The 25,560-nt window shown below is 44.0% G+C and overlaps 1 pseudogene across 1 annotated transcript; it reads left to right on the top strand.

The window, feature by feature from the left end:
- The first annotated feature begins 164 nt into the window (after nt 1–164).
- Nucleotides 165–13,976, top strand: LOC148064535 (NACHT, LRR and PYD domains-containing protein 3-like; annotated as a pseudogene). The gene is made up of 10 exons (XR_015713432.1): nt 165–223; nt 499–718; nt 848–2,642; nt 3,700–3,876; nt 8,972–9,148; nt 11,322–11,498; nt 12,178–12,354; nt 12,415–12,588; nt 12,897–12,943; nt 13,384–13,976. The product of XR_015713432.1 is annotated as an NACHT, LRR and PYD domains-containing protein 3-like (transcript).
- Nucleotides 13,977–25,560: the final 11,584 nt, after the last annotated feature.

The raw sequence follows: 25,560 nt of genomic DNA, 5'->3' as shown, positions 1-25,560 counted from the left end.
ATGAACTGTTAGTCAAAAGTGCTGCAGACAGTCGTGAAAGAAAGTCAACATCCAAGAGAAGAAGCAACAAACTGAAGCCATGAAGTCTTGCTCAGATCATTGGTGACATTGTAGAAGTAGAACTTATCGACTACCTGATGTTCTTCACAGAGAGGATCAGCAGGTCTCAGATGTTCTCCAGTGTGTCCAGCAGCATCAGACAGATGTGGAGTCCACGATTCAGGTACGTTCTTCAGCCTCACCTGCGAACTACAGCAGCTGCTTCTGCATGCTTCATGAAGCTCTGAGTACTGGACACCTGCATCTGTCAGCTTCACACTTGAGCTGTTCCTACATGAACCAGAAGGTCTGGTGTGGCTGAGACTCTTGTTTGGTTCTGGAGAGAAGATGAGATTTAAATTGAATTTTTCCTTCTATGACGTCAATAAGAGACGTAATATCACGTCCTGCTCGTGAAGAAAGTTCAGACCTGCCTCTAGTCACATGTGTGTGTTTCAGTTGCTGGAGGAGAAGGTCATGACCCTGGTGAAGGAGGAACTGGAGAGAGTGAAGAAGTTTCTCAGACCAGGTGAGCAGAAACACCTGGATGATGAGGAAGAGGAGGAGTCGAAGTGTGAAGAGGAGCAGATGAGGAGCAGCAGAGAAGCTTTCCTGAAGATCATCCTGAACCTCCTGAGGAGCATGAAGCAGGAGGAGCTTGCTGGTCGCCTGTGGGGAAGTAAGAGGATTTGAACCTTCAACCTGCTGAATATGACGTCTTGAAGTAAATTTGTGATGGAAGTTCCTGCAGCTGATGAGAAGATTGATCTTCTAGAATCTTGAGCTTCATGTGACTTCTCTTCTTCAGGAAGTCGTGCTGGAAAGCGTCAAAGACAACTGAAGAGGAGCCTGAAGAAGAAGTTCCACAGTGTGTCTGAGGGGGTCGCTAAAGCAGGAAACTCTGCTCCTCTGAATCAGATCTACACGGAGCTCTACATCACTGAGGGGGGCACAGACCAGGTCAACCAGGAGCACGAGGTCCGACAGATCGAAGCAGCCACCAGGAACCAGACCAGACCAGAAACTACCATCAGAACAGAAGACCTCTTTAAAGCCTCACCTGAGAGAGACCCACCAATCAGGAGCCTGCTGACGAAGGGCGTGGCTGGCATTGGGAAGACCCTCCTGACACAGAAGGTCACTCTGGACTGGGCTGAAGACAAAGCCCACCAGAACTTCCACCTCATGTTTCCTTTCACCTTCAGAGAGCTGAACCTGCTGAAAGAGAAGAAGTTGAGTTTGATGGAACTTGTTCATCTTTTCTTTCCTGAAACCAAAGATCTCATCAGTTTTGAAGGACTCCAGGTCCTGTTCATCTTTGATGGTCTGGACGAGTGTCGACTCCCTCTGGACTTCCTCAACAGTCAGGTCCTGACAGCAGCTACAGAGTCCACCTCAGTAGACGTCCTCCTGACAAACCTCATCAGAGGGAATCTTCTTCCCTCAGCTCATCTCTGGATGACCACACGACCTGCAGCAGCCAATCAGATCCCTCCTGAGTGTGTGGACATGGTGACAGAGGTCAGAGGGTTCACTGACCTCCAGAAGGAGGAGTACTTCAGAAAGAGGTCCAGTGATGAGGAGCAGACCAGCACCATCATCTCTCACATCAAGACCTCACGAAGCCTCCACATCATGTGTCACATCCCGATCTTCTGCTGGATCATTGCCACAGTTCTGGAAGACATGTTGAAGAGAGGAGAGACAGGACAGCTGCCCAACACCCTGACTGAGATGTTCATCCACTTCCTGGTGGTTCTGTCCAAAGTCAAGAAGATGAAGTACCATGGAGCAGCTGGGACAGACACAGTTTGGGATCCTGAGAGCAGGGAGATGATGGAGTCTCTGGGAAAACTGGCTTTTGAGCATCTGAAGAAAGGAAACTTGGTCTTCTATGAATCAGACCTGACAGAGTGTGACATCAACATCACAGCTGCTTCACTTTACTCAGGAGTCTTCACTCAGATCTTCAGAGAGGAGAGAGGACTCTACCAGGACCAGATGTTCTGCTTCATCCACCTGAGTCTTCAGGAGTTTCTGGCTGCTCTTCATGTTCACCAGAACTTCATCAAGTCTGGAGTCAACTTGCTTGATTCACAACAACCATCCAGACTGTCAAGAATGTTTAGAAACAAACTTCCAATCGAAAGTTTCTACCAGAGAACCATCAATGAAGCTGTAGAAAGTCCAAATGGACATCTGGACTTGTTCCTGCGCTTCCTTCTGGGTCTTTCTCTGCAGACCAGCCAGAGTCTCCTGACAGGTTTGTTGACACAGACAGGAAGTAGTTCCTGGACCAATCAGGACACAGCAAAGCTCATCAAGAAGAAGATCAGTGAGAATGTGTCTCCAGAGAGAATCATCAACCTGTTCCACTGTCTGAATGAAGTGAAGGACACTTCTCTGGTGGAGGAGGTCCAACAGCAGCTGAGATCAGGACGTCTCCTCACAGATCAACTGTCTCCTGCTCAATGGTCCAGCCTGGCCTTCATCTTACTGTCCTCAGAGGAACATCTGAAGGTGTTTGACCTGAAGAAATACTCTACCTCAGAGGAGGTTCTTGAGAGGCTTCTGCCGGTGGTTCAAGCTTCAAATGAAGTTCTGTAAGTGGATCATTGAAACATCTCTGATATGAACCATGAATGTTTGATTTCCTTCTTCATTTTATCCAGGCTGAGAAACTCCAACTTCCTTTCTCTCTTCATGGTTTTTCTTTCACGTTGTTTTGTAAATCCATCATTTTCTAAAGTCACTTTTTGAAACAACATCAACTTATATTTGAATTTCATGAGCAAACACTTGAACATGTGTCGTGGACACAAACACACAAACAGGGAATGAACAACTGTATGTTTCTCCCTCAGGCACAGACAGGGTTTATTTTAGGATTGTCCCCAAAATCCAGCGTGAAAACTGAACATAAATGAAGAAAATGAAAAGTTTAACCAGTGTTAATAGAACAGAAAATAACATTCAGAAACAACCTCCTTCAAAAATAGTCTCCAAACTTGACAAATGTTTCAAAAGTTGAAACTAATTGAGTGCATGTGAAGCAAACATGGGAGAAGAAATGAAGGTGAATGTGACGGAAGATGATTGAAACTCCATCTGTGTCACAACATAGATCCACTGGATCCAAAGATGGAGAGAATTCACCTTGAATTTTCTAACTGTAAACATTCAAATGAAGACAACAATGTTGAGAGAGTGCAGGAGTGTGAGTGACAAACACACACACATTGTTTGAGCTTGTATTACCTGCAACACCTTCACACTCACACCTGACACTGTTATGAATAATAACTTTGTAAACCTGAGAAATATTGAATTTAAGGTTAAAAAAACAAATAGAATAAATTGACTGAAGTGAATCTTCACGATTGAATCAGTGTCTTGATTAAATTGAAGATATTTTTACTCTGGAAAAGAATTCGACACAACAATTGAGAGAAAACACACAAAAACACTGAGATAAGTAAGTGAATAGAAAAATAATCAATGATGTGTTATTATGATCAATATACATGTAACAACCTTTTATTTTCATTTGTCATTGTTGTTTGTTTTGTGACTCTTTATTTTTCCTTATGTTATCTTGTGTTTGTTTCTCATATAAACACAAATCAATCCTCTTGTTGACGACACTCGTCTCTTTCACAGGCTGAGAAACTGTCGACTGTCAGAGAGAAGTTGTTCACTTCTGTCCTCAGTCCTCAGCTCTCCGTCCTCTAGTCTGACTCAACTGGACCTGAGTCTCAACTGGAACCTGAAGGATCCAGGAGTGGAGCTGCTGTCTGCTGGACTGAAGAGTCCACACTGTCACCTGGAGACTCTCAGGTCAGAAAATCATTTCTTCAGCTTCAGAACATGTGAAAGTCAGAGGTGAGACTCCAGAGAGTCAAAGCTGCGCGTGGATCACTCGTCTTTTATTTGTAGGATTCTGCACAAAAATCAAAATACTGTTTGAGGATGGATCGCTCACACACTCGTTGCTCTCGCTCTAGAAACACCACACAATAAGTTAAACGCTAAACAATTAAACAAACATATACAATAAAACTGCTACTAAACAAAGAACATAAAATATGACAATTGAAAGAAAAAGGTGTTTCTAACATATTTTTCTACACTAATGCTCACAGAGCATCTCCTCCTCCTACCTCATCGCAGTCCTCGAGGCCATAGACATATTTACATGGACGCCGCATCGACTGCTGCCGCCCACTAGAGCGGTGTGTATACAGGGCGGCCATCTTGGTACAGTGTCACTCGCTCCTACAGTGCATTAGGTCTATAGAGGAATGATGTGTTTACACTATCACTAATCGCTCATTTGTCAAGAGGGCAGAACCCGATCACCAACAGCAAGAGACATGCCCCTAGCTCTGCGGGTAGATTTTGGCCAATTTGAGTAGCTTTGGCTAACTCCTGCTTCAACCGAGACACAAAGTCATGATGGTCAACAACAGTGGAATCAGGGAGAGCATGCTGGAACACAACATCAACAGGTTATCGTGGTGTCCTGCCAAACATGAGGAAAAAGGGTGCGAACCCAGTCGACGGGATACCTGCTTAGCTTTTGAGAAATGATCAGTCACAACAAGTACATCCACGCTTCGATTGTCAGATTTCTCACAGACCAAAAATCTATGCAAACCAATTCTAAAGGTGCAGCTGTTGGAATGCATTCAAGGGGGACAACGAAATGAAGGTTCTGGAGTTTTAGCAACAACACAGCGAAAACAGCCCTTTACTGATGATTTGAATGATGTCACTCTCCAGTCCACTCCAGTGACACAGTGCGTGCCTGACCCTGACGACCTCTGAGTCATGTAAACCACGCAACACCTGACCTTTTAATGAATTTGGGGCGATTAACTGGAAGATTTTTTGTGTTTGGTTGCCTATGACGTTTGACATAATAAAACGCCATGTTTAGAATGTTGTCCTGTTCTTGCAGTCTGGCTATTTCACTTTTAGTTAATGAGTCAGACTGAGTGATGTCCACAAGTTGAGGAAGAGGAGGTTTTGTGCCTTCTTTCTGGCTCATTCCACCGGAGATTTGTGCTCCAAAAACGGCTGATAATTCTTCAGCTGTCAAGGAATTTTGTTGGTCTAGTGCAGGGGTGGCCAAACAGAATTTGACTTCTACAGACCACGGGTCAGTCATTTTCAACAATGAACATCGTGTGCACTGTGTCTCACACACAAACTCTCAGTTCAACCAAGTCCACAAACAAAAATATAATAATTAAAATGTCTTTTTTATCTTACTATGCATGTTGCTTATTGGGACTTCTGGCTTCCTTGCTTTGAACAAACCTCTTCAGATCTGGCTTGTATTATTGCGCGTTAGATGAAAATACCGTATTGAACTCAAGCGAAGCGAACACGCACATTAAAAAAAACACAAACCCAAACTTCGATATGAATGTCATAGTGATGGGATCGGCAGTTCTTTTGACTGAACTGAATCACTAGAATCAGTTCATTAAAAGGATTTGTTCAGTTCGTTCGTTCACCAAATCACTAACTCAGTGCTTATGGAGCTCTGACTGCAATTTCTTCTACTTCCTGAACGCAGCCAAACAATCCGTTACTAGGTTTAATGATTCAGACCCGAGGTTCACGTTCACTGCACTTGAGGGACAATTTAAAAAAAAGAAAAATAAAGTGCGTTCACGGAAAAGGACCAGTACACAGACATTCGTGAGAAATTCAGCAAATAGAGAAGATCTTGAGGTGTGTTCACAGCCGAACATGAATCCCCGTTCACTGAACGAATCTGTGCCAACATAAAAACTAAATGTTCTGTAGCAAAGACTTATCATAGAATCCCTCCCACCGGCACGGTCGAGGCGTTCAACTGAACTGAGAAAGGAATTAATCACTTCATGAAGTGATTCGGTTCAGTACGTTCACTCAAAAGATCGTTCGTTCGAATAAATCGTTCGTGACGACACAACACTAGAACGTTAGAGCCGCATGAAACCAGGCAAAGAGCCGCATGCGGCCCGGGAGCCACGGGTTGGCCAGGCCTGGTCTAGTGCTTCACCCTCATTCAAAGACTGCTCAATGACCCTTTGACAGTTCGTAGTACACTTGAATGCACCATGCACTTTTTCATCTTTAAGACCACACATCTTCTGTAACAATGAGACGTAGGTCTCTGTAACAAGTCGATGATCAATGCAAGACCGAACAAATGGTTCTCAAGGGCACCAGCGACCACATTCTTGTTGCCAGGTACATAGTTCGGATCAAAACTATAAGCTGCCAACTTGGACACCGATCTTTGTTCACATGCGTCCAACTAGGGCTTAGTAAAAATGTAGGTTAGGGGATTGTTATCTGTCCAAACTGTAAGATGTCTTCCTTTTAGCCAGTGACTGAACTTATCACAAACCGCCAGAAACTCTAGCCGATGAGCAGGTTAATTCAGCTGTGAACGTGAGAGGCTTTTACTGGCAAAAGCCACTGGTCGTGCTACAGTGCCCCCTGGTGGCAACTGTGAGAGGACAGCACCTAACCCGTCAAAAGAAGCGTCTACAGCAGGAACAAGGGCTCTGTGAAGTCAGGGTGAGCCAGAGTGACACTGTGGACTGAGTCATGTTTAAGTGTTTGGAATGCAGCCTTACACTCAGCAGAACAATCACCGGGGGTGAGTTTGATGAAACCTTTTCAATTTAGGTTTGCGTTTTCTGCCTCTGCTGTTACAGGAGACAGGATCAGAAACAAGATCAAAAAGTGGTTTGGCTTCAGCTGAACATCCCTCTATGAAATGGTGATAATACAGGACCATGCTAAGAAATTATCTCATCTTCTTTGCAGGAGTGATTCCATCAGAGTCAAACAGATCAGATTCTTCCACATCAACAATGGCATTTATTTTATCAGCGTCCGTCTTTAACACCATTTGCACAAATAATGTGTCCTAAGAACCTTACAGATCTGCAAAGAAAGTTACATTTCCTAGGTGACAGCTTGAAGTTGTTAGCAGCAAGACACGAAAAAACCATCTCCAACCGCTCAATTGCAACCTCCTCCGATGGAGCAAAAACCAGCAGGTCGTCCAGATAACACAAAAGACTGGTAAAGTTCTTATCACCAAATATGGACATCATCATCTGTATACATGTTGCGGGGCTGTTGGTAAGACCCTGGAGCATTCTACTATATTTGTGCAGACCAAACGGGAAGGAGAACACTTTAAATTTCTTATCCTCTTCGTGGAGTCTGACATTATAAAACCCTGATGTGAGGTCCATAGTGGAGAAAAATGTGTTACCAGGAAGCGCAGCAAGGGCGTCTGTCTGGTGGGGCAGGGGGTCCGCATCTTTCACTGTTCAGGCATCAACCATCTGAAGTCATTGCAAATGCGTAGGTCACCATTAGGTTTAACAACAAGCACAAGAGGAGAAGAAAACTCACTCACAGATTCACGAATAATCCCCTGTTCCTCCATCTCATTTAGATCCTCAGTTTCTCATATTGACTAGAGGGGACACGGGGGTACTGCAGTCTGAAAGGCTTGTCGTCCAAACAGATTCTATATATACATATTCAGTTGCCTCAACACAATCCATTTTGTGTTTTGAGAAAGAACCATAACTTGGTTCTGACTCTGGTTCTGCAGCAGCATCTTTTCCAACAACCCCAGCAACCTCTCCATTGTAGAAGAGTCTTGATCAACTGGCTGCTGTCTCTCAGGTGGTTCACAGGCTGCTGTAGGTTAACTTCAACTCTATCCATGTTCACCTCTTCACTATGTTTGGCTGGTGTCTTCAAACTAGTCTATGAAATTCATCCAACTCGTCCTGCACTTCACGGCTGACCATTTATCCAAAGGATGGACCGGAATGTGAGAGCCAGATCTGGGTGATCAAACATTTGCCTTGTTCCCACAAGCAACCTGTGGCGACTGCAGCAGCTTTATTGAGGCGGAGCCAGTAGTCAAACGGGTCTTCATCTGTGAGAGTTGAACGAAAGGCACCATGAATATCGTTCGGAAGAAAAATGTTTCCTCAAGAGACCATACACAGCGTGAGGACGGCGTGCAACATCTATCTCTCCATTTCTATCCCAAACTTCACTCTTTAGCTCGAGCCCTTAAATGTGTGAGAATTTCTTCGACCCGACTCTCCAGTTGAACATCACGTTTCTTGAAATAATCTTCCATCAACTCGAGCCATTCTTCCAACTCAACTTTGTCTGAACATCCCCACGGAAAACAAGAGGAGCCTTGAGTTCTCTTTGTGTTTCGTGTCTAACATGAGAGAATCTAGAAATGTCCGTTGGGAAGTGACTTGAACCATCATGGGCTCCTGAGCTGTTGTGTGGGGCTGATGGAGGGGCTGTCGTCCTTGGATGGGATACCATAGTCTCAGCTCACTGTCCTCCATATGTTGAACTACATCAGTCATTTGGTCAGTCATGTTGGCATTAGCTGAAGGTTGATAGTAGTCCATGTATAGTGGAAGTAGTCGACTCCTTGATTGTCAAACACACACACATTGTTTGAGCTTGTATTACCTGCAACACCTTCACACTCACACCTGACACTGTTATGAATAATAACTTTGTAAACCTGTTCATATTGAATTTAAGGTTAAAAACAAATATAATAAATTGACTGAAGTGAATCTTCACGATTGAATCAGTGTCTTGATTAAATTGAAGATATTTTTACTCTGGAAAAGAATTCGACACAACAATTGAGAGAAAACACACAAAAACACTGAGATAAGTAAGTGAATAGAAAAAGAATCAATGATGTGTTATTATGATCAATATACATGTAACAACCTTTTATTTTCATTTGTCATTGTTGTTTTTTTTGGATCCTTTTTATTTTTCCTTATGTTATCTTGTGTTTGTTTCTCATATAAACACAAATCAATCTTCTTGTTGACGACACTCGTCTCTTTCACAGGCTGAGAAACTGTGGACTGACAGAGAGAAGTTGTTCACTTCTGTCCTCAGTCCTCAGCTCTCCGTCCTCTAGTCTGACTCAACTGGACCTGAGTCACAACTGGAACCTGAAGGATCCAGGAGTGGAGCTGCTGTCTGCTGGACTGAAGAGTCCACACTGTCACCTGGAGACTCTCAGGTCAGAACATCATTTCAAACAAACACAAACACACACATGGATGTAAACAGTGAATGGATTCATGTTTCTTCATGAAACCTTTTTCACTCTGAGAAGGATTTGAATGACTTTTCCTCGACTCATGAACTTGGTTCTAGAAGTTGATATTTCATGAACACAACAGGAAGGTGAAGAATATTTCAGGTCATGTATAATATTTCAAATCACACAACACAAGTCACACAACTTAATTTGCACAACACAAGTCACACAACACAAATCACACACCACGAAAGTCACACAACAAAAGTCACACGACACGAGTCACACGACAAAAGTCACACAACACAAGGCACACCACAAAAGTCACACCACAAAAGGCACACCACAAAAGTCACACCACAAAAGGCACACCACAAGTCACACCACAAAAGTCACACCACAAAAGGCACACCACAAAAGTCGCACAACAAAAGTCACGCAACAAAAGTCACACCACAAAAGTCACACAACACAAGTCACACAACAAAAGTCACATGACACGAGTCACATGACACAAGTCACACAACACAAATCACACAAATCACACCACAAAACTCACACAACAAGAGTCACACACAACAAGTCACAACACAACTCACATGACATGAGTCACACAACACAAGTCACACAACACGACTCACACAAGTCACACAACACAACTCACACAACACAAGTCACAAAACACGACTCACACAACACAACTCACACAACACAACTTACACAACACAATCACACAACATGAGTCACAAAAGAACTCAAAAGTGACACAACACAACTAACACAAGTCACACAACCCAAGTCACACTAAACAAGTCACACAACACGAGTCACACAACACAAGTCACACAACACAAGTCACACAACACAAGTCACATAACACAACAAGAGTCACACAACAAAAGTCACACAACAAAAGTCACACAACAAAAGTCACACAACAAAAGTCACACAACGCGACTCACAAAACACAAGTCAAATAACATGAGTCACACAACGAGTCAATGTCAAGTTACACAACACCAGTGTGAGTGGAGTTACACAACACCAGTGTAAGTGGAGTTACACAACACCAGTGTGAGTGGAGTTACACAACACCAGTGTGAGTGGAGTTACACAACACCAGTGTGAGTGGAGTTACACAACACCAGTGTGAGTGGAGTTACACAAGTGTGAGTGGAGTTACACAACACCAGTGTGAGTGGAGTTACACAACACTAACACTAACACTGACATTAAACACAAACACACAATCCTCTCACAACAGTGAGTCATGTGATCATTTATACTGTTAGATTGGAAATTATTCTACACTATACGTATACGCCATAAGTTAAATTAATGCTAAAAAGATGATCAAAATATAGAGTATAAAATACTAGCCTCATCTAAGAGCTTAAACGTTTAAATACACATTCACAACCAACATTTCACTTTCATACTGATATACACTGTGTCAAGGGTAGCTTGAAACAGACTAGAGATTATTCAGCGATTTAATGAAGGACTGTCTGTCTGCTCAGTTCACACCTGTGGACGTGAAACAAAAGGGCAACACGGAACACACCCAAAAGAGGGGGGCTGGAAGACAAAGGAACTTGAACACACAACAGGCAAGGAAGGAAGTTACTCTCCAGGTGACTCGAAACAGGAGTTAACATAAAAGAACCACTGCCCCGGAATAGGCGACCCCTGGACAGGAAACTTTCCCTTAAATGTAGAGACGACCCATAACCAGAGACCGTCTTTCCCGGAGCTATTGACCTGTACAGCTGCCGGCAAAGAGCGAGTCCGATCGATCGTAAAAGTTTCTATGTTTGTTTGTTTTGAAGCGGTGAATAAACGACCGTACACTCTGAATTGATCCTTTTTTCTCCATAAAGCAAAGTATTAAGACCCGGAGGTGACGTCGTGTTGGAGCGCCGGAAACGGACTCCGGTTTTATCCGTTTTAATACATCAAGTGTTGAACTGATGAAAACTTCATTATTTCATGTGTTGATCAAGTTGATCCTGATTGAAATCAAAGTCTTCAAATGTTCACACAATCATGTGATGATCTTATGAACGTCAAGAGTTCAGTGTTTCCTCCAATCAAGGCTTTCAAGTCAAAATAGAGAAAAAGTCTCTTGTTGACGTTTCCGTCTCTTTCACAGGCTGAGAAACTGTCGACTGTCAGAGAGAAGTTGTTCACTTCTGTCCTCAGTCCTCAGCTCTCCGTCCTCTAGTCTGACTCAACTGGACCTGAGTCACAACCTTGACCTGAAGGATCCAGGAGTGGAGCTGCTGTCTGCTGGACTGAAGAGTCCACACTGTCACCTGGAGACTCTCAGGTCAGAACATCATTTCAAACAAACACAAACACACACATGGATGTAAACAGTGAATGGATTCATGTTTCTTCATGAAACCTTTTTCACTCTGAGAAGGATTTGAATGACTTTTCCTCGACTCATGAACTTGGTTCTAGAAGTTGATATTTCATGAACACAACAGGAAGGTGAAGAATATTTCAAGTCATGTATAACATTTCAAGTCACACAACACAAGTCGCACAACTTAATTTGCACAACACAAGTCACACAACACAAATCACACAACACAAGTCACATATCGAGTCAAAGTCGAGTTACACAACACCAGTGTGAGTGGAGTTACACAACACCAGTGTGAGTGGAGTTACACAACACCAGTGTGAGTGGAGTTACACAACACCAGTGTGAGTGGAGTTACACAACACTAACACTAACACTGACATTAAACACAAACACACATCAATCCTCTCACAACAGTGAGTCATGTGATCATTTATACATCAAGTGTTGAACTGATGAAAACTTCATTATTTCATGTGTTGATCAAGTTGATCCTGATTGAAATCAAAGTCTTCAAATGTTCACACAATCATGTGATGATCTTATGAACGTCAAGAGTTCAGTGTTTCCTCCAATCAAGGCTTTCAAGGCAAAATAGAGAAAAAGTCTCTTGTTGACGTTTCCGTCTCTTTCACAGGCTGAGAGACTGTCGACTGTCAGAGAGAAGTTGTTCACTTCTGTCCTCAGTCCTCAGCTCTCCGTCCTCTAGTCTGACTCAACTGGACCTGAGTCACAACTGGAACCTGAAGGATCCAGGAGTGGAGCTGCTGTCTGCTGGACTGAAGAGTCCACACTGTCACCTGGAGACTCTCAGGTCAGAACATCATGTCTTCAGTTCTTCTGATTTAATGAAACTGTTTCTCCTTCATTACAGTCTGTCAGCGTGTCAGATCTCAGAGGGAGGTTGTTCTTCTCTGGCCTCAGCTCTGACATCTAACCCGTCCCATCTGAGAGAGCTGGACCTGAGCTTCAATCATCCAGGAGGACCAGGACTGGAGCTGCTGTCTGCTGGACTGGAGAGTCCAGACTGGAGGCTGGAGACTCTCAGGTATGGACAGAGCAGCAGAACTCACTGACTGAGCTCCAAAGATCTTCAGACTGAACATGTGATCAGAAGCAGAGAGATGTGAGTGTGTGACGCTGCTCAGACTCTTCATCTGAACTGAGCACATGAATCCAACTCTCAGAGCTTCTCCATGTTCTCCTGCTGGACACCAGTGGAAGAACAAGGAGACAGTGGAGACTGAGCGAGTGTTTCTAGATCCATCTTTGTTGTGGTCAACACAGTCATGAAAGAACGTCCACTTAGCATCTGAAGTCAAATGAATCTGATCTTCTCAATGTTTCTTCCTCCAGGCTGGATCACTGTGGACCACAGAGGTTAACATCTGGATGGGAGATGTGTAAGTTTGATTTGATTGATGGATGAGAACTCCTTGACTCTGTCAGCTTCTAGTGGAGCAGTTGTGATGTTGAGATGTTGTTACACTTGAATCTGCTGATGGAGCTTCATCAAGTCCAGGATGATGGTGGAGATGAACGCAGAGATGTTTCAAGAACATGAAGAAACATCATGTTAGCTACATGCTAGTTTAGCTGCTGACTTGATATGGACACACTGGTGTCAATCAAATGTGACAAGATGATTCTGGGATGTTCCTCCTGGTTCTTCTCTGGAGGTGGTCCCAGTCTCAGAAGACTGTTGACTTCACTTTGATGATGATCTCCACTAGATGTCAACAAACAGAGCAGCCCTCCCTGGCTTGCTGGGACACTGAGTCCATGATTGTGTTGAAGAGAAAGTTCTTCCACCATCATCACCTCTCGTGTCTTCTTCTCTCAGACTTCCGTCCACTCTCACTGGACCCGGACACAGCACACCGGCGCCTCCTACTGTCCAACGACAACAGGACGGTGGAACTTGTGACGCAGGATCAGGATTATCTGGACCATCCCGACAGATTCCACCGGTGTCTTCAGGTGATGAGCAGAGAAGCTGTGACTGGACCATGTTACTGGGAGCTGGAGTGGAGAGGAGGAGCTTCTATCGCACTGACTCTCAGAAGAGACGGAGGGAAAGAAGACGAGTCCGAGTTTGGACAGAACCGTTATTCCTGGAGTCTGAGCTGCTCTGATGATGATGGATATAAATTCTATCACGATAAGAAAGAAACTGTCATCAAGAGTCAAGAAGTTTCTCACAGAGTAGGAATGTTGATGAACTTTAGTGATCCTGGATATTTAACCTTCTACAGTGTCTCCTCTGATGGACAGAAACACCTCCGATCGTTCTTCACCTCCACTGAACCTTTGTACCTGGGATTTGGACTCACAGAGGTTCCTGGTTCTGGTTCCTCAGTGTGTGTGACCTGAGTGTGTGAGTGTGTTCCTCCAACACACTTGTGTTGCTGCTGTCAATCATCATTAAAGTGCTGACAGTGATGATGGAAGAAATCTGCTCCTGAAACAAACGTGTTGATCTGAATGTTGTTGAAGAAACTCTTTCATCACTTGTTGAGTCGACTGAAGACTTGAAGTTCAGTGGAGCACGTGTCACTTATGATGTTCATCATGATATAATAAAACATTTGGTTTAAAACTTTCAAGAGACTCAAGGTCACTTCACAATAAAAGGTTAGAAAGAAGGTCAGACGGGTAGATGTGAGGTCAGACGGCTACATGTGAGGTCAGACAGGTAGATGTGAGGTCAGACGGGTACATGTGAGGTCAGACAGGTAGATGTGAGGTCAGACGGGTATATGTGAGGTCAGACAGGTACATGTGAGGTCAGACGGGTACATGTGAGGTCAGACAGGTAGATGTGAGGTCAGACAGGTAGATGTGAGGTCAGACAGGTACATGTGAGGTCAGACAGGTACATGTGAGGTCAGACAGGTAGATGTGAGGTCAGACAGGTAGATGTGAGGTCAGACAGGTACATGTGAGGTCAGACGGGTACATGTGAGGTCAGACAGGTAGATGTGAGGTCAGACCGGTACATGTGAGGTCAGACAGGTACATGTGAGGTCAGACAGGTAGATGTGAGGTCAGACAGGTAGATGTGAGGTCAGACAGGTAGATGTGAGGTCAGACGGGTACATGTGAGGTCAGACAGGTAGATGTGAGGTCAGACAGGTAGATGTGAGGTCAGACCGGTACATGTGAGGTCAGACGGGTACATGTGAGGTCAGACGGGTACATGTGAGGTCAGACGGGTACATGTGAGGTCAGACAGGTAGATGTGAGGTCAGACGGGTACATGTGAGGTCAGACGGGTAGATGTGAGGTCTGACGGGTAGATGTGAGGTCTGACGGGTAGATGTGAGGTCTGACGGGTACATGTGAGGTCAGACAGGTAGATGTAAGGTCAGACAGGTACATGTGAGGTCAGACGGGTAGATGTGAGGTCAGACCGGTACATGTGAGGTCAGACGGGTACATGTGAGGTCAGACGGGTACATGTGAGGTCAGACGGGTAGATGTGAGGTCAGACCGGTACATGTGAGGTCAGACGGGTACATGTGAGGTCAGACGGGTACATGTGAGGTCAGACCGGTACATGTGAGGTCAGACGGGTACATGTGAGGTCAGACAGGTAGATGTGAGGTCAGACGGGTAGATGTGAGGTCAGACAGGTAGATGTGAGGTCAGACAGGTAGATGTGAGATCAGACAGGTACATGTGAGGTCAGACGGGTACATGTGAGGTCAGACAGGTACATGTGAGGTCAGACAGGTACATGTGAGGTCAGACAGGTAGATGTGAGGTCAGACAGGTAGATGTGAGGTCAGACGGGTAGATGTGAGGTCAGACGGGTAGATGTGAGGTCAGACGGGTAGATGTGAGGTCAGACGGGTAGATGTGAGGTCAGACGGGTACATGTGAGGTCAGACAGGTACATGTGAGGTCAGACGGGTACATGTGAGGTCAGACGGGTACATGTGAGGTCAGACAGGTAGATGTGAGGTCAGACAGGTACATGTGAGGTCAGACGGGTAGATGTGAGGTCAGACGGGTAGATTTGAGGTCAGACGGGTAGATGCGAGGTCAGACGGGTAGATGTGAGGTCAGACGGGTAGATGTGAGGTCAGACGGGTAGATGTGAGGTCAGACAGGTACATTTATTCATTGAACCTTTTGTGGAATCACCTCCTTTGATCGACAACCATCATTTCTGACACACACACACACACACACACACACACACGCGCACACACACACTCACACACACACATGCACTCACACTCACACACTTATTCCTACACATGCGCACACACACACACACACTCACACACTCACTCACACTCACATTCCTACACATGCGCACACACTCACACACGCACTGACATACAAACACACACACACACAAACACACCCACGCATGCACACACACACTCACACACTTATTCCTACACATGCGCACACACGCACGGACACACACACACACGCACGCACACACGCACACACGCACACACACACACACACAGGTTCTTCTCTTCATTGTCATCAGAACCGTCACGAGGCTTCAGAGAAAGTTCTAGAAGTTCTTCTTCATCTGGACTCGTGGCTCCAGAGACAGTCCTCCAGGGTCTGTCGTCTGGTCCAGCCTCCAGTCCTGTCTCCCATGTTCACGCTCTCTCCAGGTCCTTGTACTTCTTGCGGAACACGGACACCTGGTCCTTGAAGAGCACCGGGTCCAGGCGCAGCTGCGAGTGCACCAGAGGCATGTAGCCAAACCAGCTGAAGGTGTTGATGCACTCCTGCCGCTGACTGAAGTGCTCGGGGTCGACCCAAGGAACCGTCCTGGTGCCCTGGTGAGCCAAGAGAAGGTGGTGAGACTAAGAGCATCGGCAGGATCTCAGGAAGAGGAGCGCCCACCTGTGGACCCGGGAGCTCCTTGGACTGCTTCCTCTGGACCACTTTGATTGGCGGCAGGTGCGTCTCATTCGTCTCTTTGTCATTCATTTCTCTTTCATAACAGAAGCCGAACTCTAACCCTCTCTTTGTCTCTTTTTCCTACTTCCAGGATCTCCTCACACTGGTGCACTTCTGAAGGGTCAGGGGTCAAACTATTTGGACAAATCAATTTCAAAACACGTTTTAATGTGTTTTTGTGAATTTTGTCATGTAGTTTGAAGAGTGAAGTTTGCCTGATGTCTTGTCAAAAGTACTGCAGTAATTATAAAGTACATGTTCAACATATGAAATCATTTGAAAGAATCACTTTCTTCTATCAACTCCCTTTTTTCACAGTGTCTCCCACAGATCCTAAGATCCTCTACTGTGAGGATTAATATTGAGCTCAACATTACCACGTGTCACACCTGAGGAGGAACTACACTTTACACATTCGTCAACCTTACTGTAAGAGACATACAGGCTGCAATACTTCGTTGTGCAGGTCAGTGGCCTTTTTACACAGTGCATTCAAGTTATTCAGTTGTGTTTGGAAGCCGCAACATTTGTCAACAAAAAATGGCGTAGAATGAAAATCATCAAGCCGCATCAAAGAACCAAGTCGTCACGCACCGACCAGCCTGAGATAATTGCCACACCACGCCATCCATTCACCTGGGAACAGGTAGGCCTGAACCTGTTAATGTTTGTGGATTAAGGAATCCGCTTCAATTGGAATGCATTGTGTCAAGTGAGGACAATGTATTAAATGGATGTTACGCTGGTTGCATTGGCGCATTGATTGTGGCGCATATTCTCTGTGCTTTATTGGATTGTGACGTCAGGACTTTGTGGAATGTGGCGGCTGATGTTGTCTCAAGACCTACTCATTGTTGAAATTCTTGGATCGAATCTGCTCTGTCAATGAATTGAAATGCTATGGATGGATTTGAATACGCTCTTGAATGAAATATGATTGTTTTGCTACATACTAAAATACAATCCAACGGAAATGAGTCAAATAAACGCCGATGCTGAATGTTCAAACATGGAACGTGAAAAGAGGGAAATTAAACTGACGGCCAAAGCTATGGAAAATAAAATCGAACGGTTGCAGAATGAGCGCAAAAGTGCCGTTAATAAAATCAAAGAGCTTATTCCGCAAATTAAAGCGCACATGAAATCAAAAGAAAATGTAACTGAAATCCCATCACAACTGAATAACTTGAATGCACTGTGTAAAAAGGCCACTGACCTGCACAACGAAGTATTGCAACTTCTTCCCGATGATGAACATAAAAAACAAAAAGAGTGGTTTTCTAGCATTATGGATTACAGTGATGCATTCAAGGAACGTGTGGAAAAATGGATAAAGGAAAATCCGCATGAAAACTCAAATGAATTACCACTACATACAAATACTTCTGAGCAACCAACAAAGGAAATCAATTATGCAGTACAAATTCCTGTCGAAAAAAGCAAGAATTTGTCTGTTGCTGACCCTCCAGTACCTGTTACCACTGAACAAGATCCTCAGGATGAACTACAGCCCTGTGACAGCATCTCAAATGCAACCAAGAAATCGCGCTCACATCATTCCTCATCTTTAGCTTCACGCTCATCTGCTCGCTTAAAAACGGAAACAAATCTTGCAATTTTGGCAACAAGACAAAAGGCATTAAAGGAAAAACATGCATTGGATGAAGAGGAGTTAAAGTTACGCAAAAGAAGAGAACAGCTTTTACTGGAGAATGAAATCGCTGAGGAAATGGCAAAACTAAGTGTTATAAAATCACAAAGCAGTGTCGGCAGTAAATCAAAGTCAAAGGTTTCAGAAGGGATGAACTCATACTATGAAAAGACATGCTCAAAACAACAACTAAAACCCAATGCAATTGAAACCACACAGACAGTTGTGACGCCTAAAGTCACTCACTTACCTGACATAAAACATCTCCCAGATCCTTCTTACATGCTCCAACGTTATCTTACAATTCCTGAAGATCCTGTGACTAATGTCACACAAACTGATGCATCACAAAACGACAGTGTGCTGGACATAATGAGAAAACAAAATGAAATTTCAACACTCTTGATGCAACAACAATGCCTCTCAGCACTCCCAAAAAGGGAAATTCCCATTTTCGATGGTAACCCACTCAAATACCATTCGTTTATTAAAGCATTTAAAAATGGAGTTGAGCGAAACACCAGTAACAACTGTGACAGACTCTACTTCCTTGAACAATACACCAAAGGGCATGCAAAGGGACTAGTGAGGAGCTGTCAGCACATGGAGTCGAGCAGAGGATATGTGAAGGCGAAGGCTCTATTATAAGAACACTATGGCAATGAGCAAAAGGTGGCAGCCGCATACATGGAGAGAGCTTTGTCATGGCCCACTATTAAAGCAGAAGATGGGAAAGCCCTTCAGGAGTACGGCCTCTTTCTGCGTGGATGCTGCAACGCTTTGGAGGATGTGCAGTATTTAAATGATCTTGACACACCCACAAACATGGTGGAAATCATCAAAAAACTGCCGTACAAACTCCGAGACCGCTGGAGGTGCGACGCATGTGACCTGCAGGAAAGGTACAATAGGAGAGCAAGGTTTGTGGACATTACCAACTTTGTTGAAAAACAAGTAAAAATCTTGACAGACCCTGTGTTTGGAAACATTCAGGACACTGTTATGACAACTAAACAAATGAAACACAAACCACCCCCTCGCACCAGCATCAGAGGAACCAGCTTCGCTACCACAGTGAATCATGTGGAGAGAACAGCTCAACCTGTGAATAAAGCTACAAACATAAAACCACCAGCCAGGAAGATCTGTCCCTGCTGCACTGGAGGACACACATTGGATGTGTGTGCTCGGTTGGAAAAAATGGCACACAAGGAGAAAATTGACTTCCTGAAGGAAAATGGTGCCTGTTTTCGCTGCCTGTGTATAGGACACATAAGCAAAAATTGCCAAAGGAAGATTTCCTGCTCGAAGTGTGGCCTAAGACATCCAACTGTGCTCCATAAGGATAGTGTGGCAACAGCAGAACCGGCTGAGAGAAGCATCCAGGTTACAGTGGACGACACTTTGGTTTCCAGTGGGCTTACAGGGGCTGGTGAGACAGATTGCAAGCTTCCTATCGTGCCGATCCAAGTGAAGGCGAAGAAGGGCAATAAAGTCATTCTCACATACGCCTTTTTGGACCCGGGAAGTACTGCAGTGTTCTGTACTGAGAGTCTGAAGCAGAAGCTCAATTTGTCTGGGAAGAGAGCCAACATTCTTCTCAGGACCATGGGGCAGGAGAAGGTGGTCAGTAGCTACATTGTGCCAGAGCTGGAGGTGGCAGCACTTGAAGATGACAGCTTCATTGAGTTGCCAAAAGCGTACACTCAGTTGTCAATGCCAGTCCACAAAGCAAACATACCCACAAATAAGGATCTGACAAGGTGGCCATATTTAAGACACATCTCCTTACCACAGATTGAGGCTGGAATTGAGTTGCTGATTGGAACGAATGTTCCACGAGCCATGGAACCGCTGGAAGTCATCCGCAGTGAGCACAATGGACCCTACGCTATAAGGACGGTGCTGGGCTGGACGGTAAATGGACCACTGACAGGAAACGGTGGAGAGGCCAATTACTGTGACCAGCCAGTAACGGTGAACCGTGTGTCCATTGTAAATTTGGATGAACTGTGGCAACAGCAATTTAAAATGGACTTTCCAGAATCTGCTGTGGAGGAACAAGTGGGTCTGTCCAGGGAAGACCTGAGGTTCATGGACATGGTCACAAAGTCAGCCAAACGGGTCAATGGGCATTACCAGGTTGCCCTGCCTTTGAAAAATTCAAACGTCTGCATGCCAAATAACAGGAAAGTGGTGGAACAGCGTCAAAACCATCTGAAGAGGAGGCTCCAGAGGGATCCAGTGTTTTACAAGGAGTATAACACCTTTATTAATGATCTGCTTGGTAAAGGCTATGCTGAAAGGGTTCCTGATGCAGAGCTGGAAAGAAGTGATGGCAGGGTCTGTTACATACCGCACCATGGTTTCTACCACCCGACAAAGAGAAAACTCAGAGTTGTTTTTGATTGTGGTGCCAGTTACAAAAGACAATCTCCAAATGAAGAGCTGTTGCAAGGGCCCGATCTAACCAGCTCACTGATTGGAGTTGTGACCAGGTTCAGGAGGGAACCTGTCGTCATCATGGCTGACATAGAAGCTATGTTTCACCAGGTGCAAGTGCCCCCAGATGATACTGATCTGCTGCGATTCCTCTGGTGGTCACAAGGAGACTTGAACCAAGCACCATGTGAATACAGGATGAAGGTACATCTTTTCGGAGCTACATCCTCCCCTAGCTGCGCCAACTTTGCCCTCAAGAAATGTGCAGAGGATTTTGGACATGAGCATAAGGAGGAGACAGTGGACAAGCTGCAGCACTGCTTTTATGTGGATGATTGTTTGGTGGCAGTTGCAACAGAGGAGGAAGCACTGACCCTCTGTCATGAGCTCATGTCTCTGTGCGCTAAAGGGGGATTCTGTTTGACCAAGTGGCACAGTAACAGATCTGTTCTGGAAGCGCTGGACAAAGGAGTACCTGCCTCTGTTACAGGAGCGACAGAGATGGACTGGAGTCCAGAGAAACCTTGTCGCAGGAGATCTAATTTTGCTTATGGACAGTACTGCACCTCGTAATTCTTGGATTATGGGACGTGTCTTGCAAACTTTTCCGGATTGCAAGGGATTTGTGCGTCAAATTCGGATTAAGACGAGAACAAATTGTTTGGACAGACCCATATCCAAGGTGTGTTTGTTGCTGGAGAAGGAGGAGGCAGCATGAGGACATTGCTGACCTCTATATGGACTTTGTGTTTTGTTTTTGTTTTTGTCTTTATTACTTGTGCTGGACTTTGCACTAATTGGTCATGACGACCAGAAGAAGGAATATTTGGTATAATGACTTTTCATGGACTTGAGCAATTTATTAGTCATTTTTTGCATTTTCGTTGAAATTGATATGATTTATTATGTCTCCTATTGTGTTTGAAATGTGAATTATTATGTGAGTCCTAATAATTAGGGGCTGGTGTGTAAGAGACATACAGGCTGAAGATGTGCTGCACGGTGTGTTTGAGTGTGTGTGTATTGCAGAGGGGGCGGTTCACATGGGAGTAGGCGTGTGTGCGTGCGGAGGTGTGTGCGTAAAGGTGGGCACTCACAGGTGACGCAGATGAGAGAGAGAGAGAGAGAGTCAAGGTTGGAAGTAGCCGTAATTTTTGTTGACCGCTACAGGCTTCAACGCTACAGGCTTCAACGCTACACGCTACAACGCTACACGCTACAAGCTACACCATTGCTCCATGCGAACACCACGTCAAAGGAACACGACCTCCCTGCCAGGGCGAGACGGACACCCCCAAGTGTGATCAGCAGTGCATCAACGGATACTCGCCGTCCTATCAGAAAGACTTTGGAAAGCGCTGCACGCTACACGCTACACTGTGCTGTTTGTATAACAATAAATGCACCAAAAGCATATCTGGATCTCAGCGTATCTGTTATCACAAGGAAACCAAAGCGCGTCATAAATCTACGTACCTGAGGACCCAACCTCATACTCTCAGCGGCGAAAAGTTTGTGTTTGGAAGCCGCAACACTTACGTTAATCAACCATTTCTTGGTTTCCAATGACATTCATCTGAAAAAAGGAGGAGAAGTTAGTTTTAATAGTGTGTTTGCAAAGATTCTTCAAACGATTGTCCACGTGTCACTTTTGACCTGAAGATCTGCAGGATCATGTATTCGCGTCAAACGGCTTCGTTCACCAATATTTATTGATGCTGATGACGTCGAAGACATGGTTTCTGTGGAATATTAAAACTTTCGGTTTGGTCCAGTACACGTGCCACGAATCTTCTTAGGTGGGTAAGATATTATTCTGAACCCCCGTTATATTATAAAGTACATATTTACCTGTCAGTCTGCCAAGTATCTTCTGAATCGATCGATTCGCACGTCGTTTTTTTTGGAGCCGTTTCCTGTTGGAGTCGCACGAGTCATGTTGACATTTTCCGTCACTTCCGCCTGATTTCATGAAGTTCATCAATTCAATACGACGTCACTTTGCTTTATGTATCCACTGTTTTACATTTAAACAAATGATACTTTTGTTTCAAGACTGTTGAACAGATGCTCGTGGATCAGGTGTCGTTGCAGATCTTCAAGCTTCACACATGTGCATGAAGACCAAAGACATCACAGTCGCGTTTGATGCCACGACCCAGGAAGGTGTTCTCATCGCCAGTGAGCCCCACAAAAGATGTTCATGTCATCGCCGTTGACCAACTTCCTGGGGGAATTGCTGACGATTATGCCGACCATGTGGGTTCAGCAGTTGACGGTCTTGCCTCTGAATATGCAGATCTAGATGTGATCTAGTACTTCAGATAAATAAGGTACAAGTACAGAAAGGGTGACCCAAAGGGATGCTCTATATTATTAGAAAATAAAGGCCTACAGGTATAATACCTCGTCACCGTGGTGATAGATCACACTTCTTCATATCACCGGTAAACTTCCTTCATGTTTTTTCTACTGCGACTGCGTCATGTGGTGGTTTGCAGGCATGCATTAAGAAGGACTTCTAAAAGACACACACACACACATACTTACTTACTTTTTGGGGGCGCGCTTCTCAATACCCCCCTTCGAGGACAGACCTTTCTGAATATGTTAGAGATGCTGGCAACACGAAAACATTAGTTTATATATTATATATTATTATTATATATATTGAAGTTATACCACAAATCTCTAAATGTAGATTTGGAGCCAGGGCCTTTAGTTTTCAAGCCCCTCTGCTTTTCGATAAAGCCTATAACTAACTTAACTGTTTATCTTTAGCTGCTATAACTAACTTAACTGTTTATCTTAGCTGCTATAGGCTGAGAATGCTGGAGGAGTGTACACTAAATAAAACAAAATGAATATCTTTTGCAGTGTAACTAGACGAAACTGTATAACATATTTATTTTAGCGCGCTTTCAACCAGGGCGGCGCCTATAACTGGTCTGAACCTGCACATTCATGCTGAGTGTATGTAGCATGCTAGCACACTTTTCACACTTCATAGCACACACACATGCCCAATTCAGACGCACACACACACACACACACACACACACACACCCTTATATACAGTTTAAAGTAAGAGGAATTAAAGAAGGAGTTCTTAACCAACCTAGAAATGCAATGAACGACACCAGACCACAAGTTTTCATCAACTCTTGGATCATGAGTTTCACTTGCCAGGAATACGCAAGTGCTGCCACCTTGTGTCTGTTTCCTGCAACTTCATGTCATTTCTCTCTTATTCCCTCTTAGTGGGACTGAACAACAAAACAAAAGCAGTGACAACAAACCAAAAAGTGACAGAAGACATTATATAATTACATCTAAATAAAAGCACTTGTGAGTATCGTTCCAAAGGACACAATGAAAACTCAAATGTTTCACTCAATCACTTTTATTTTATTTTGGATTGTCAGTGATTAGTTTGTAAACCTATAAAGACAGATAAACCATTTTAATTATCAATTTAGATTAAACATTCTAAATTCATTTTAAATTAACTTGAACATTGAAACATTTTGAATTCAAACAATTTAACATTTTAAATTCATTCAAACATTCGAATATTTTAAATTAATTTAAAACATCTTAATCTAATATTTTAAATGAATCAACAAGCACTAAATCTAATTTCTTGAATTTTCCGAACTCAAATGAAATGTTATTTTATCAAAACCCATTGATCACAAAATCCATATAATGCTGCAATGTGTTCCTTAACTAATATTAAACGCAGTTAAACATCCATTTGAACATCTCAGAAGCATTCAATCAATACACAATCAAAGTAAAGAAAACATTTCACCGACCATTGGCGTCTTTGGACTGAAGCCATTGTTGTGAACTTGGAGCGTCTTCTCTCTCTGACTGACTGACTGACTGAGACCCTCCATTACCTCACAGTTCACAGGTGCTGCTCATTAGTGACAATGACTGAAGCAGTGCTGTGTCTCAAATCGCATACTAGCTACTCAAAGTTAGTATTTATAGTGCGTTAGTGCGTCTCAATTCATAGTATGCGAAATTAAGTGCGCCACGCACACTAAATTGGCGTACTAACATTCCCACAGAACTGAGTATGGTTCGATGGACACTAACCACCCTAAATGGCCGCCATATTAATGACGTTGACGTTGTGAACGGAAGTTACGTCACTACCAGTCAAATGGAGGCAAGAGAGCACGTTGAGAGCGACGCCCCCTCGGTCAATTTTTCAACTTTATACCGATGTAAGTTTTTCATTTCATATGTTTGCACTAGTGCTGTTGTATAGAAACGTCAGTAACGTTTGTTTATTTGTATTTTGGATGAAAACGTGAATGCTAATGTTATTTCGCTAGCTTGTGAGCGAACACTCACTAAACATACGTCATGTCATGTACGTTACGTTTATTGTACTATAAGTAAGTAAGTAAGTAAGTAATATTTATTTATATAGCGCTTTTCGAGACCAGGGTCACAAAGCGCTTAAACAATCAAAACAATACTCAAAAAAGTACATACTTTAAAGATCAAGATAATACTGAGAACAACACAGGAGTTCGAGAAATTCAAGGAAAAGCCTGAACAAATAGAAACGTCTTAAGATGTTTCTTAAAGGAGTCAGTAGACTCCATCAAGCGCAAAGAGAGAGAAGATCGTTCCAAAGCTTAGGAGCAACAGCCTGAAAAGATTTCTCTCCTCTGGTCCTGAGCCGTGTGCGTGGAACCATAAGTAGATTCTGATCCACAGACCTCAGAGCCCGAGCTGGGGTGTAAGGCTGGATCAGATCAGTGATGTAAGGAGGAGCCTGACCATGAATAGATCTGAAAGTAAGAACCAGAATTTTAAAGTTGATCCTGAAAGAAACTGGAAGCCAGTGAAGAGTTTTAAGGACCGGAGAGATGTGAGTTCTTCTACTTGAGCGAGTCAGAATTCTCGCTGCAGAGTTCTGAATCAACTGCAGACGAGACACATCCTTCTTGTTAAGACATGAAAACAAAC

Source organism: Callionymus lyra, chromosome 15, assembly GCF_982586985.1.
Source record: "Callionymus lyra chromosome 15, fCalLyr1.hap1.1, whole genome shotgun sequence".
Classification (NCBI taxonomy): Eukaryota; Metazoa; Chordata; class Actinopteri; order Syngnathiformes; family Callionymidae; genus Callionymus; species Callionymus lyra.
The sequence above is the reverse complement of the archived record's forward strand: the minus strand, read 5'-3'. Positions and strand labels throughout refer to the sequence as shown.